This window comes from Schistocerca americana, chromosome 4 (genome assembly GCF_021461395.2).
Source record: "Schistocerca americana isolate TAMUIC-IGC-003095 chromosome 4, iqSchAmer2.1, whole genome shotgun sequence".
Lineage (NCBI taxonomy): Eukaryota > Metazoa > Arthropoda > Insecta > Orthoptera > Acrididae > Schistocerca > Schistocerca americana.
In genome coordinates this window covers 739,259,571-739,273,977 of record NC_060122.1, presented here as the reverse complement: position 1 = coordinate 739,273,977, position 14,407 = coordinate 739,259,571, and positions in this window count along the sequence as shown.

Genomic DNA, 14,407 nt, shown 5'->3' with positions numbered 1-14,407 from the left:
CGTGTATTTTTTTTCCAATGCCTTCAGCGTTCATTCCGGAAGGTCACTGGGATTGCAACAGATTTTACTTGACAAAATACTGTTTTTTAAATAGTCATTGCACTTCTCAGCTACAATTCACATTTATAGAAAAACACTCCACGTCACAAGAAAGGAGGGGATTGTTCAGTACGAATCAGATAATATGTAACAGCCTTACAAGACCGGTAGACAAGTGCATTTCAGTAACCTTCAAGGAATGAAGTGGCTTACTTCTCCACAGCAGCAAGCGTGGATTCCGTAAATACAGGTCACGCGAAATACGTACAACTTGCTCTCTTTACCCATGTCCTCAAGCTTTGTAATGATATGGATTCGGTATGTCAATACACTTAATGACGTTTCGATTCTACACCAGACAGAAATTTGATTAACACGTTGGTATGTCATAAATAGCCATGTTACCACTTACCTGACGATTAGTTGACAGGTATAGGCAACCTCATCTTGCACGACGTGTCGTTCACATGGGTGTATTCCACGGAAGTGTGGTAGGGTCGTTGCTGCTTCAGTGATAAGTTACTAATGTATTTGTCAGTTAGTTGTATTCCCAGATTATCGGGTTATGTGCAAGGAAACGCTGCCCAATACAAAACTGTGGCTTCATTAATCAGGCCTTGACAAAACTTCACCACAGTATGAAGTAAGCCATCCAACTTTTAATGTAGAATTATGAAAAAATGGATACTATAATTAGTGCCGAAATACAACAGCTTTTTAAACTACAATTAATTGGTAGCAAATAGCATCTGTCAGTTTATAGTCACATAGTGTAAAGGTTGCATAATGGTGATGTGAGGCTCCCATTTATTGACTGATAGGATACTGCGAAACTGCTGTTTGTCGGAAAAGATTTCGTTCACATAAAATACACACGGACAATAAAGCAATAGTGATCGAGTGCGTGGTACCCATGTAAGACAAAGGAAATTTAAGGAAAATTTGGAAATTTGTGGTATGGGCTTATGGGACCAAACTGCTTAGATCCTCGGTCCCTAAGCTTACACACTACCTAATCTAACTTAAACTAACTTATGCTAAGGACGACACACACACCCATGCCCGAAGGAGGACTCAAACCTCCGACGGGGAGGGGGGGGGGGGGGGTAATTATGACATACCAACGTGTTAATCAAATTTCTGTCTCGTATAGAATCGAAACGTCTTTAAGTGTATTGACATACCGAATCCATATCGTTACAAAGCTTGATGGGTCCTTAACAGCTTGAATTGTCAGGGAACATACAAAGGAACACACTGCGAATGGCCATAGCCCTGTCTGTTTCGCTAGAAATTATAGAAGAAATGTCGTAAGATCGGAACTTTTAGACGAACCAAAAGGCAAGTTTTAGAGTAGAAATCTAGTAATGTTAGTTTGCCTTCTAGATATCAAAATTGTAGGGACCGTGAAAATAAATAAGACCAATAAAAGCTTTCACAGAGGCATTACATACGCCATTTGAGCAGAAAACACAATGAAAAGGATCTACAAGATATAATAAGAAGCAAATCTCAGAATTATACATCTCTCCGCGAATGAAATTTTCACTCTGCAGCGGATTGTGCGCTGATATGCAACTTCCTGGCCCATTAAAACTGTTTGCCGGACCGATACTCGAACTGTGAAGTTGGGAAGGTAGATGACGAGGAACTGGCGGAATTGAAGCCGTGAGGACGTCCCGTGAACCGTGGTTGGATATCTCAGTCGGCAGCGTAAAGTCTCTGGATCGAATCTCGCTACTGCGATTTTTATGCTGGCGAGTTAGCTCAGCGTTTTCGTTCAGAGATAATGATAAAAAAAAATGCGTGAAGGGATTTAAAAAAAAAGTCGGCAGACCACTTGGCCGCGTAAGGCAAAGGTCCCGGGTTCTAGTCTCGGCCCAGCAGACACACTTAATCTGCCAGGAAGTTATATATATCTCCTCATTTTGTTACTGTATCCAAACAAGGCAAGTTAAGACAGTTACCAGCGCCAGTCACGTTACCATGGTTTGCATCCTCGCCCTAGGATGGATACACTGGCTTACACCAATTTTCTCCATGCTGCAGCAGGTCGTCTGCTTTGAGTTTCATTTTGCTACAAATACGGCCCTTGTTTTTGAGTACGTGGATCTGAGCCTTAATTATAAAAATAGTAGGAGAACTTGTAAAGAAACTGGTTTTCTACTTCTAAAAAAAAAAAAAAAACTTTTAAATAATAAAACATGACCTATACAAGGAATCTGATTACCCCTGTTAGTCATGGACGAAAAAGAAAAAAATAATAAATTAGGTAATTCAGTACAATTATGATATAGATGCGATGAATCACTTTAATGGGGGCCAAATGAACAATTAAAGTCAATATAATCCCAGTAAACCTGCAAAAGTAATAAGAAATTATCATATTGTAATGCCCACGAAACACGTAATTTTGTTTTGAAGCTGACAGCCAATGAGAAAATAGATGCAGTTTTCAAGCAGTAATGGCGGATAGCATTATCTGGTAATATACATAATTTTGTGATAGCTAATTTTACTACACAAAAAATAAAATATGTACTTCCTCCAAAAGAAGTTACAAACAAACATTAAAATAAAATTATAATGAGCAGCAAAATGTCTGAGGTGAATTTTGAAATAAAATTATTAATTGAACTATAATTTGGCGGGTTTTCAACACTGTCAACAAGACGAAATAATGGAAAGAATATTTATTGGAACGAAACAAAATTGAGATACTGTGACAGTATTTTTAAAATAGATAATTTGACTGCAATTGTCTTTAATTTTGAAATGAGAGAGAGCGTAATAATTTTCTTTTAATGTCTTGCTGCAGGCAGTGCGATGACGTCAGCGGTGGTCCGCGCGGACGATGTGTGAAGTAAACCCTGGTTCGTGGCGTGAAGAAGATGATGGATCCTCCTGTTTCATTAATATTCCAGTTAAGGCGGTGGTCCACGTCTCCGTTGTAGTCGAATCAGCTGGCAGCACTGGCGCGATAATAATAGTTGCAGTGTGTGCGCTGTCGTTACGCGCGCGACGTTTTATTATTAAAAGTTTATTAATCACGCGGTGCCGGTAGGTCGGAATTATGCAATGTCTTTAGTATTTACGATATATATCCGGTTAAGGCCAATACTTCGCACAGTTCTTTCGCCGTGTTGCCACAAGAAAACAGTCACATCACTATAACAGTCCGTTAAACATCAGTTCACTTTACGTCGTCGTCTTTAAGACAGTCTGGACGACATAATAAATGTTTCTTGATCAAATCACAGCATTGTCCTTTTACTTAACATTTTGGTTTGTTCCACTTTCACGCAGCTCTAACAGTTAGTGTCTCCATACGACAGTGGTGTCTGATTCATGGCTAATTGTCACAAGTTCACACAGTTTGTAAAGTCGTCACCGCAAACACTCGATATACTTTTCAGGTTTTACTGTTCACTTAATAATGCACGATCTCCTATTAACACAGAAGACGCACTGTAATTAATTGTTCCTCCGCGTATCACCGTCTTTCACGCCGAACTTCTCCACGTTTTTTCCACCCGCGAACCAGCCACGTACCACAACAACTCGCACGCTCTCTATCGATAGTCGTTCGCTCTCTCTCTGACACAGTGCTTCCTCAAGCCTAACCAAAGATTTACAAAGCATATAAAACCAGAGCGTTCATATTCGTACAATATGAAATATAAAACAGTAGCAAAATGAATGAAGAAACAATGTGACATATTAACAAATAAAGACTAGTTGAAATAAATGAGACATACGTACTATGACAAGGTGATGCACAAAAGAAAAAATATATTATCGACTTTCGGGGAATGCAATGTCTTTACAAACTATATTCATGTTTTTCCAGAAAGATGCATGCTGTAGACCATTAATTACCCCCGTTATATCACCGAATCCATGTAAAATGAACAGAGTAGTAATAGCTAGGAGTGAGCATTCAGATACGCAGAACAGAATTTCTGTCGCGCGCGCGCGAGCACACACAAAACCTCCAAAGTCACGTGTTCATTATGGTACTCACCTACGAGAAGTAATTTATACCTCTCATGCATTTCGATTTGCATTCACAGCAGCAACAATTACTCAACATAACTGTTACTAATAAAGATATAAAAACAGTACAAATACCCATCATATTGAGGCTTCAGCCGTTTACTCAAAAACTAATCAACAGCTGCTTACCCAAAGTCGCGTTACATTTATCGTTTTATGTCAATGGCCATGTGCAGCTCTGTGATAAAAACAGTATAGCAGGAATTTCTAACGAATGAGCATGGCGTACTGCACATGTCGTCGGCATCCAACCGGGTGTGTGATGTGACCCCCGTGAAGTGAAGTTTGTTTACATTTTGTATTAAGACCGAAACTTTAACATTACAGGTATTTGCCATGTTTTTACATATTTATGTATTAGTAGCAGCAGCGATGAATAACTGTTGCTGCTACGGATGGAAACGGAAATATGTCAAAGGAGGAAAAGTAACTTTTAACAATAAATACCACAAGGTGTAATTGTGGTTACAATGAAATGAAAACCCTTAGCTGCTTACAGTCGTTGACATACGTCAACGGCGACAGATGAAAATTGTGTGACCCGACCGGGACTCGAACCCGGGACCTCCTGCTTACATGGCAGACGCTCTATCCATCTGAGTCACCGAAGACACAGAAGATAGTGCGCCTGCAGGGATTTATCTCTGGCAAACCTCCGGTGAAACCCACATTCTCAACGTATTGTCCCGCACTACATTCTACATCTACATCTATACTCCGCGAGCCACCTTACGGTGTGTGGCGGAGGGTACTTATTGTACCACTATCTGATCCCCCCTTCCCTGTTCCATTCACGAATTGTGCGTGGGAAGAACGACTGCTTGTAAGTCTCCGTATTTGCTCTAATTTCTCGGATCTTTTCGTTGTGATCATTACGCGAGATATATGTGGGCGGTAGTAATATGTTGCCCATCTCTTCCCGGAATGTGCTCTCTCGTAATTTCGATAATAAACCTCTCCGTATTGCGTAACGCCTTTCTTGAAGTGTCCGCCACTGGAGCTTGTTCAGCATCTCCGTAACGCTCTCGCGCTGACTAAATGTCCCCATGACGAATCGCGCTGCTTTTCGCTGGATCATGTCTATCTCTTCTATTAATCCAACCTGGTAAGGGTCCCATACTGATGAGCAATACTCAAGAATCGGACGAACAAGCGTTTTGTAAGCTACTTCTTTCGTCGATGAGTCACATTTTCTTAGAATTCTTCCTATGAATCTCAACCTGGCGCCTGCTTTTCCCACTATTTGTTTTATGTGATCATTCCACTTCAGATCGCCCCGGATAGTAACTCCTAAGTATTTTACGGTCGTTACCGCTTCCAATGATTTACCACCTATGGCATAATCGTACTGGAATGGATTTCTGCCCCTATGTATGCGCATTATATTACATTTATCTACGTTTAGGGAAAGCTGCCAGCTGTCGCACCATGCATTAATCCTCTGCAGGTCCTCCTGGAGTACGTACGAGTCTTCTGATGTTGCTACTTTCTTGTAGACAACCGTGTCATCTGCAAATAGCCTCACGGAGCTACCGATGTTGTCAACTAAGTCATTTATGTATATTGTAAACAATAAAGGTCCTATCACGCTTCCCTGCGGTACTCCCGAAATTACCTCTACATCTGCAGATTTTGAACCGTTAAGAATGACATGTTGTGTTCTTTCTTCTAGGAAATCCTGAATCCAACCACAAACCTGGTCCGATATTCCGTAAGCTCGTATTTTTTCCACTAAACGTAAGTGCGGAACCGTATCAAATGCCTTCCTGAAGTCCAGGAATACGGCATCAATCTGCTCGCCAGTGTCTACGGCACTGTGAATTTCTTGGGCAAATAGGGCGAGCTGAGTTTCACATGATCTCTGTTTGCGGAATCCATGTTGGTTATGATGAAGGAGATTTGTATTATCTGAGAACGTCATAATACGAGAACACAAAACATGTTCCATTATTCTACAACAGATTGACGTAAGCGAAATAGGCCTATAATTATTCGCATCTGATTTATGACCCTTCTTGAAAATGGGAACGACCTGCGCTTTCTTCCAGTCGCTAGGTACTTTACGTTCTTCCAGCGATCTACGATAAATTGCTGATAGAAAGGGGGCAAGTTCTTTAGCATAATCACTGTAGAATCTTAAGGGTATCTCGTCTGGTCCGGATGCTTTTCCGCTACTAAGTGATAGCAGTTGTTTTTCAATTCCGATATCGTTTATTTCAATATTTTCCATTTTGGCGTCCGTGCGACGGCTGAAGTCAGGGACCGTGTTACGATTTTCCGCAGTGAAACAGTTTCGGAACACTGAATTCAGTATTTCTGCCTTTCTTCGGTCGTCCTCTGTTTCGGTGCCATCGTGGTCAACGAGTGACTGAATAGGGGATTTAGATCCGCTTACCGATTTTACATATGACCAAAACTTTTTAGGCTTCTTGTTTAGATTGTTTGCCAATGTTTTATGTTCGAATTCGTTGAATGCTTCTCTCATTGCTCTCTTTACGCTCTTTTTCGCTTCGTTCAGCTTTTCCTTATCAGCTATGATTCGACTACTCTTAAACCTATGATGAAGCTTTCTTTGTTTCCGTAGTACCTTTCGTACATGATTGTTATACCACGGTGGATCTTTCCCCTCGCTTTGGACCTTAGTCGGTACGAACGTATCTAAGGAGTACTGGACGATGTTTCTGAATTTTTTCCATTTTTGTTCCACATCCTCTTCCTCAGAAATGAACGTTTGATGGTGGTCACTCAGATATTCTGCGATTTGTGCCCTATCACTCTTGTTAAGCAAATATATTTTCCTTCCTTTCTTGGCATTTCTTATTACACTTGTAGTCATTGATGCAACCACTGACTTATGATCACTGATACCCTCTTCTACATTCACGGAGTCGAAAAGTTCCGGTCTATTTGTTGCTATGAGGTCTAAAACGTTAGCTTCACGAGTTGGTTCTCTAACTATCTGCTCGAAGTAATTCTCGGACAAGGCAGTTAGGATAATGTCACAAGAGTCTCTGTCCCTGGCTCCAGTTCTGATTGTGTGACTATCCCATTCTATACCTGGTAGATTGAAGTCTCCCCCTATTACAATAGTATGATCACGAAACTTCTTCACGACGTTCTGCAGGTTCTCTCTGAGGCGCTCAACTACTACGGTTGCTGATGCAGGTGGTCTATAGAAGCATCCGACTATCATATCTGACCCACCTTTGATACTTAACTTAACCCAGATTATTTCACATTCGCATTCGCTAATAACTTCACTGGATATTATTGAATTCTTTACTGCTATAAATACTCCTCCACCATTGGCGTTTATCCTATCCTTGCGGTATATATTCCATTCTGTGTCTAGGATTTCGTTACTGTTCACTTCCGGTTTTAACCAACTTTCCGTTCCTAATACTATATGCGCACTATTTCCTTCAATAAGAGATACTAATTCAGGAACCTTGCCCTGGATACTCCTGCAGTTTACCAATATTACGTTAACTTTTCCTGTTTTTGGTCTCTGAGGACGGACGTTCTTTATCAACGATGATAATGTCCTCTCTGGTACCCCGTCAGGTATTTTATCGTTTCGCCCAAGGGGGGGTCCCTCTAACCTAAAAAAACCCCGTGTGCACGCCACACGTACTCTGCTACCCTAGTAGCTGCTTCCGGTGTGTAGTGCACGCCTGACCTGTCTAGGGGGGCCCTACAGTTCTCCACCCAATAACGGAGGTCGATGAATTTGCAACCATTATAGTCGCAGAGTCGTCTGAGCCTCTGGTTTAGACCCTCCACACGGCTCCAAACCAGAGGACCGCGATCGACTCTGGGCACTATGCTGCAGATATTAAGCTCAGCTTGCACTCCGCGTGCGATGCTGGTTGTCTTCACCAAATCAGCCAGCCGCCGGAAGGAACCAAGGATGGCCTCAGAACCCAAGCGGCAGGCGTCATTCGTTCCGACATGTGCTACTATCTGCAGCCGGTCACACCCAGTGCGTTCAATAGCTACCGGAAGGGCCTCCTCCACATTACGGACGAGACCCCCCGGCAAGCACACCGAGTGCACACTGGCATTCTTCCCCGACCTACCCGCTATTTTCCTGAGGGGCTCCATAACCCGCCTAACGTTGGAGCTCCCTATAACTAATAGGCCCGCCCTCTGTGACTGTCGGGACCTTGCCGGAGAATCGGCCACTGGCCCAACAGGCGAGGCATCCTGTGGTGGCTCGGAAACGATGTCATCACCACTAGGAAGCACCCCGTACCTGTTGGAAAGGGGTAAGGCAGCTGCCACGCGGCCAGATCCCACCTTCGCCTTTCGGCCAGGCACGCGCGAGCCCACCACTGTCCGCCATTCACCCTGGAGTGATGGCTGATCGGTAAGATGCTCACTGCCGGAAGACGCAGCGACATCAGGGGTTCCATGTGATTCCAAGGCCACCGAAGTAGGCATAGGTGTCACCACAGTTGCCCCAACGCCACTACGAGCCGACGCCTGCGCCTCGAGCTCGATGAGCCTAACAGACAAAGCCTCCACCTGCCCCCGAAGAGTGGCCAATTCTCCTTGCGTCCGCTCACAACAACCACAGTCCCTACACATGACTATGTTTACCCTACTCTATACGGTGACAAATTCCCAAGATAATCTTCTGATGAGCTACTCTGATAATCAAGAAACACTCACTGAAATACGAGACGCGAAAACTACGCTAGGTTTTCCCAGAAAAACTATTTAAAAGCTAAGCGCAGCAAATAAGTACAAAAACGCCTTATACAAACAGTACTCGCTGCTGCTGGTGCTCTCGCTCTGGCTGTCACAAGACAACTGCTGATTCAAGTGACTAGTGGCTAACGGCCGCGAAACAAACAAAAGACGGTTTTAGGGCGCTTTCTGTTCTAAACGATCAAGAAAACACTAAGAAATCTAACACGAAAACTACGTAAAGTTTTATCAAGAACTGTTAGTTACTATGCAGAGCAGATAAACACAAATAGAATCCCTTCCTTAGTGGAAGGTCGTAAACAAAATGCAAAATAAACGCTTTATACAAACAGTACTCGCTGCTGCTGGTGCTCTCGCTCTGGCTGTCACAAGACAACTGCTGATTCAAGTGACTAGTGGCTAACGGCCGCTTAACACACAAAAGACGGTTTTAGGGCGCTTTCTGTTCTAAACGATCAAGAAAACACTAAGAAATCTAACACGAAAACTACGTAAAGTTTTATCAAGAACTGTTAGTTACTATGCAGAGCAGATAAACACAACTAGAATCCCTTCCTTAGTGGAAGGTCGTAAACAAAATGCAAAATAAACGCTTTATACAAACAGTACTCGCTGCTGCTGGTGCTCTCGCTCTGGCTGTCACAAGACATTCGTAGTGCCCCCGCCCATTATACTCAGTACTCGCGGTGCGTTGCCGATTCCCGTAAGATACCGTCTTAGTATGTATGTGTAATTATAGTTGTCATGCTACTCCGATTAAAATTTATATTTCAGTCTGACTGAGTCATTTCTTCCAGGTTATAGAGATCTCCAAACTACTGTTATTTTAAGGTAGGCAACCACCTATGACGTGAAGAATGACTACATGTGATTTATATTTTAGTTTGTCTAAGGATGAAAAAAGTTAAAAAGGTTTTGTAACTAAATAAAAGCGGATGAATTTCGTTCCCAAAAACATGTAAAAGTGTGTGATAAAATAATAATATGCTACATGTCACAGTTCCAAATTCGCAGTTTTGTAGGCTTTTTGCCTTGTCATATCAGAAAGTCATGTCACAGCTGCAAATTCGTAGTTTTGTAGGCCCCTTTACCTTTTTTCACTTGCTGCAGTCATTTATTACTAGCTACCTAACTTCGTAAGGTGGGTCGTATGACATCCAAGCCGCTTTGTCTGGCTGCGGGAATTGAAAGAACTAGTATACCTATCCAGCGATTCCCACTACTATACACACCATTGGCTGGCTCCCACCAGCTTGTGTTGAGCGTGCTTCTTATTATGCGTTCTTATTATGCTCCTGGAAACATAAACGTTGAAGGAAACAGCAAACAGTAAAAACATGAATGATACAAGTTCCAAGAAGAAAAACAGATAATAGGAGAGAATGAGAAATGTAAGAACCATCACTTTAATTCCATTTACAATTTGCTGATACATATTAAAATTTTCTTAACAACGTAATAAGGTGGCATCTTAATTTTTACGGATTATACTGTCTATTCATCTACGGACGCCAAATATTTTTAATCTAATCATAATATGTACTTGAAAATTCTAATTGATGTTATACTCTCTCGGTCATCACTGCTGTTTTAATACAAAATATTCTAAACTAAAATTGACACTGTCCTATGTAATCCAGTTGGTCTTCGCTGTAGAAGTATACAACTATACAGTGACTTCTGATCAATTCACAGTAATTTTTACTTGATATCTTAATAGCACTTATAGACAGACTTGAATTTTGTTTATTGCCGGCTGTGGTGACCGAGCGGTTCTAGGCACTTCAGTCCGGAACCGCGCGACCGCTATGGTCGCAGGTTCGAATCCTGCCTCAGGCATGGATTGTGGGATGTCCTTAAGTTTAAGTAGTTCTAAGTTCTAGGGGACTGATGACCTCAGATGTTAACTACCATAGTGCTCAGAGCCATTTGAGCCATTTTTTGTTTACTAGTAATATTTTTTGCTTACAACAATTAGAGATGATAATTTAGAATCTAAATATTTTAAAGTTGATGCTTTCATAGACTAATTGATGCTTTAGTATAAAATACAGCCAGTCTAACATTAATACTAGTGAAATACCTGGCATTGCCTGGTATCTATTTATTCCAGTCTTCTATTAGCCCTATATATATATATATATATATATATATATATATATATATATATATATATATATATATAATTTTACACAAAAGAAGACGAAAGATTGGACACTACAAGTGCATTTGGTGTAGCTCTCATAAGGTCTTGCATGGTGCAGGTGGTTGGTGATGAGGAACACTGAAGGAAATGGCTGTTAGTCTGCGCAACGCAATACTGGATAAGAACTGAGTTCACAGAGAAACCCCAAGTCCGCAGATTGGTCTTGCATCCCGCTGTGTTTGATCGCAATCTATTGAGAGACCTCCATATTGACCACTTCTCCGAGTGTCCAGGGGGAAGTTCTTCCTTTGGAGCCATCCGTTCTCCCGAATACTGCCATTTCTCCCGCCATCGTGAGATCCTTGCCGCATGTGGATTCTCTATGAGAGCCTTAGTAGTTGTCAAGAAGCTCTTTCCTGATTTCATCCTAGGATGTGCGGGCTGACGACCTTATAGTGGATGGGATTCCTTCGTTTTGGTCTTACTTTTCTCGCAGCTACCTCACGTCTGGTCTCAGGAGGAGCTGTGCCAGCGAGACAATGGACTTTGGGAGTAGATATTTGGGAGTAGGATTATATTCGAGTACGATGCCTCCCCAGGATATATTCGAGGATCTATTTGCTTGTTTATTCTTCAGGTGGAAAGCGCAGGTCTGAGTCTTAGCAGGATTACGTTTCAAGTTATTCCCATGATATTAAACAGTGAATTCTTCCAAAGGTTTTGACAGAGTATCTTCTACAGTCTCAAAACAGTAAGCCTGAGTTGTGATAGCGCATTCATCAGCATAAATAAAAGTTTCGAGTTCCTTCAGGGATACGTTGATCGTTGGTAAAGATGCTGAATAATAGCGGCTCAAGCACGCTGCCTTGTGGTAGCCCATTTTTCTGAGTTCTCCATCTACTTTTCTTACCCTGAAATTCCAAAAAGATCTGCGGTTCTGGAGAAGGTTTCTAATATTGGACATCAGTGTGAAGTCTTTAGTTATATCATAAACTTTATTCAGAAGGAGTCAATGGTTGATCTTACGGTAAGACGCGGATAGATCGATAAAGACAGCACCTGTAATGAGCCGTTTCTCATATCCATCTTCGATATGTTGTGTTGAGTTTAATATTTGAGACGTGCAACTTTTCCCTTCTCTGAAACCTGCTTGCTGTGTTATTAGAAGAGGCTCCACCTTTCTAATCATTCTCTGAAGAATGAGCCTCTCCAGTATTTTGTAGAGGTGACAGAGTAGAGAGGTAGGTCTATAATTTTTGGGATCTTTCCTACCCTTTCCTGGTTTCGGTATGGCAATTACTCTGGCTTTTCGCCATACTTTAGGGATTCTGCATTCTCGAATACATTCTCATCTCCCCTTATCTCTGTCCATCTCATCCTCCGCCCCCTCTCTGTCCATTTCCTCCTCCCCCCCCCCCCCACACACACACATTCTATCACTTCCTGCTCCTCTCTCTGCCCATCTGATCCTGCCTAGTGTCTCTGACCATCTGCTCTCCTCTGCTCTCTCGGACCATCCGCTATTTTCCGATCTGTCCACATCCTCTTCCCCCTCAAAGTCCTTCTCCTTCTGCCTCTCCTCCTCACTCATTTTAAGTCCTCTAATTCTCCCGCCCCTCTTTTTCCATCCCCTCCTTTCCCCTCTGTCTATCTATCTCCTCCCATTTCTCTGTCCATCTCGTCTTCCATCCTCTGTCCATCCCCTCCTCCCACCCTCTTTCTTCCATCCCCTCTCCCCATCTATCTGCCCATCTCCTCCTCTACCCTTTCTCTGTCCATCTCCTTCTTCCTGTCTCTCTATCCTCCCCCCCCCCTTTCTCTGTCAAAATTCCACATAGTGAATAAAATCTTGCGCACTGGCAGTTGAAATACTTTTTATTGAAAAGTCACGACCGGTTTCGCATCAGCAGAGCTGCATCTTCGAGTGATCTGTGCAAGAAATCAAAACACTACAAAATTACAGTTGCTATAAAATAGATGTGTACTACCGTCAGGCGCCATATATCAATGAGAGCTGAGTACCCACAGTTTTTTTAAACAGCCAATGCGAGGAAAAGTGATTGTTTAGGGCCAAGTCCCATCGTTCACCGTCAAGAGAAAACCGACAGCACGCTAAAAGTTGTTGTCCAAGCTTAAACTGACTGTGATCGCGCAGCAACTGTAAGTGACAGGAAGCTAGATAAACCTATTTCAATTTCTGGCTCCCGTATAATTATGAGAACTAACTGAAAACAGCACATTAACATGTCTTAAGTTACTTACCTAACTTACTGTGTACATCCTCAGAAATTTCTTCCTCAAATTAAGGCCGGTATTTGATATTAGTAGACTTCTCTTGGCCAGAAATGCCTTTTTTGCAATAACGAGTCTGCTTTTGATGTCGTCCTTGCTCCTTCCGTCATTGGTTATTTTACTGCCTAGGTAGCAGAATTCCTTAACTTCATTGACTTCGTGACCATCAATCCTGATGTTAAGTTTCTCGCTGTTCTCATTTCTACTACTTCTCATGACCTTCGTCTTTCTCCGATTTACTCTCAAACCATACTGTGTACTCATTAGACTGTTCATTCCTTTCAGCAGATCATTTAATTCTTCATCACTTTCACTCAGGATAGCAATGTCATCAACGAATCGTATCATTGATTTCCGTCATTGCTTCCTCGATGTACAGATTGAAGAGGAGGGGCGAAAGGCTACAGCCTTGTCTTACACCCTTCTTAATACGAGCACTTCGTTCTTGATCGTCCACTCTTATTATTCCCTCTTGGTTGTTGTACATATTGTATATGACCCGTCTCTCCCTATAGCTTACCCCTACTTTTTTCAGAATCTCGAACAGCTTGCACCTTTTTCCAGGTCGACAAATTTTTCTTTAGCCTTGCTTCCATTATTAGCCGTAACGTCAGAATTGCCTCTCTCGTCCCTTTACTTTTCCTAAAGCCAAACTGATCGTCACCTATCGCATTCTCAATTTTCTTTTCCATTCTTCTGTATATTATTCTCGTAAGCAGCTTCGATGCATGAGCTGTTAAGCTGATTGTCCGATAATTCTCGCACTTGTCAGCTCTTGCCGTCTTCGGAATTGTGTGGATGATGCTTTTCCGAAAGTCAGATGGTATGTCGCCAGACTCATATATTTTACACACCACTGTGAATAGTCGTTTTGTTGCCACTTCCCCTAATGATTTTAGAAATTCTGATGGAATGTTATCGATCCCTTCTGCCTTATTTGACCGTAAGTAGTCCAAATCTCTTTTAAATTCCGATTCTAATACGGGATCCCCTATCTCTCCTAAATCGACTCCTGTTTCTTCTTCTATCACATCAGACAAATCTTCACCCTCATAGAGGCTTTCAATGTATTCTTTCCACCTATCTGCTCTCTCCTCTGCATTTAACAGTGGAATTCCCGTTGCACTCTTAATGTTACCACCGTTGCTTTTAATGTCACCA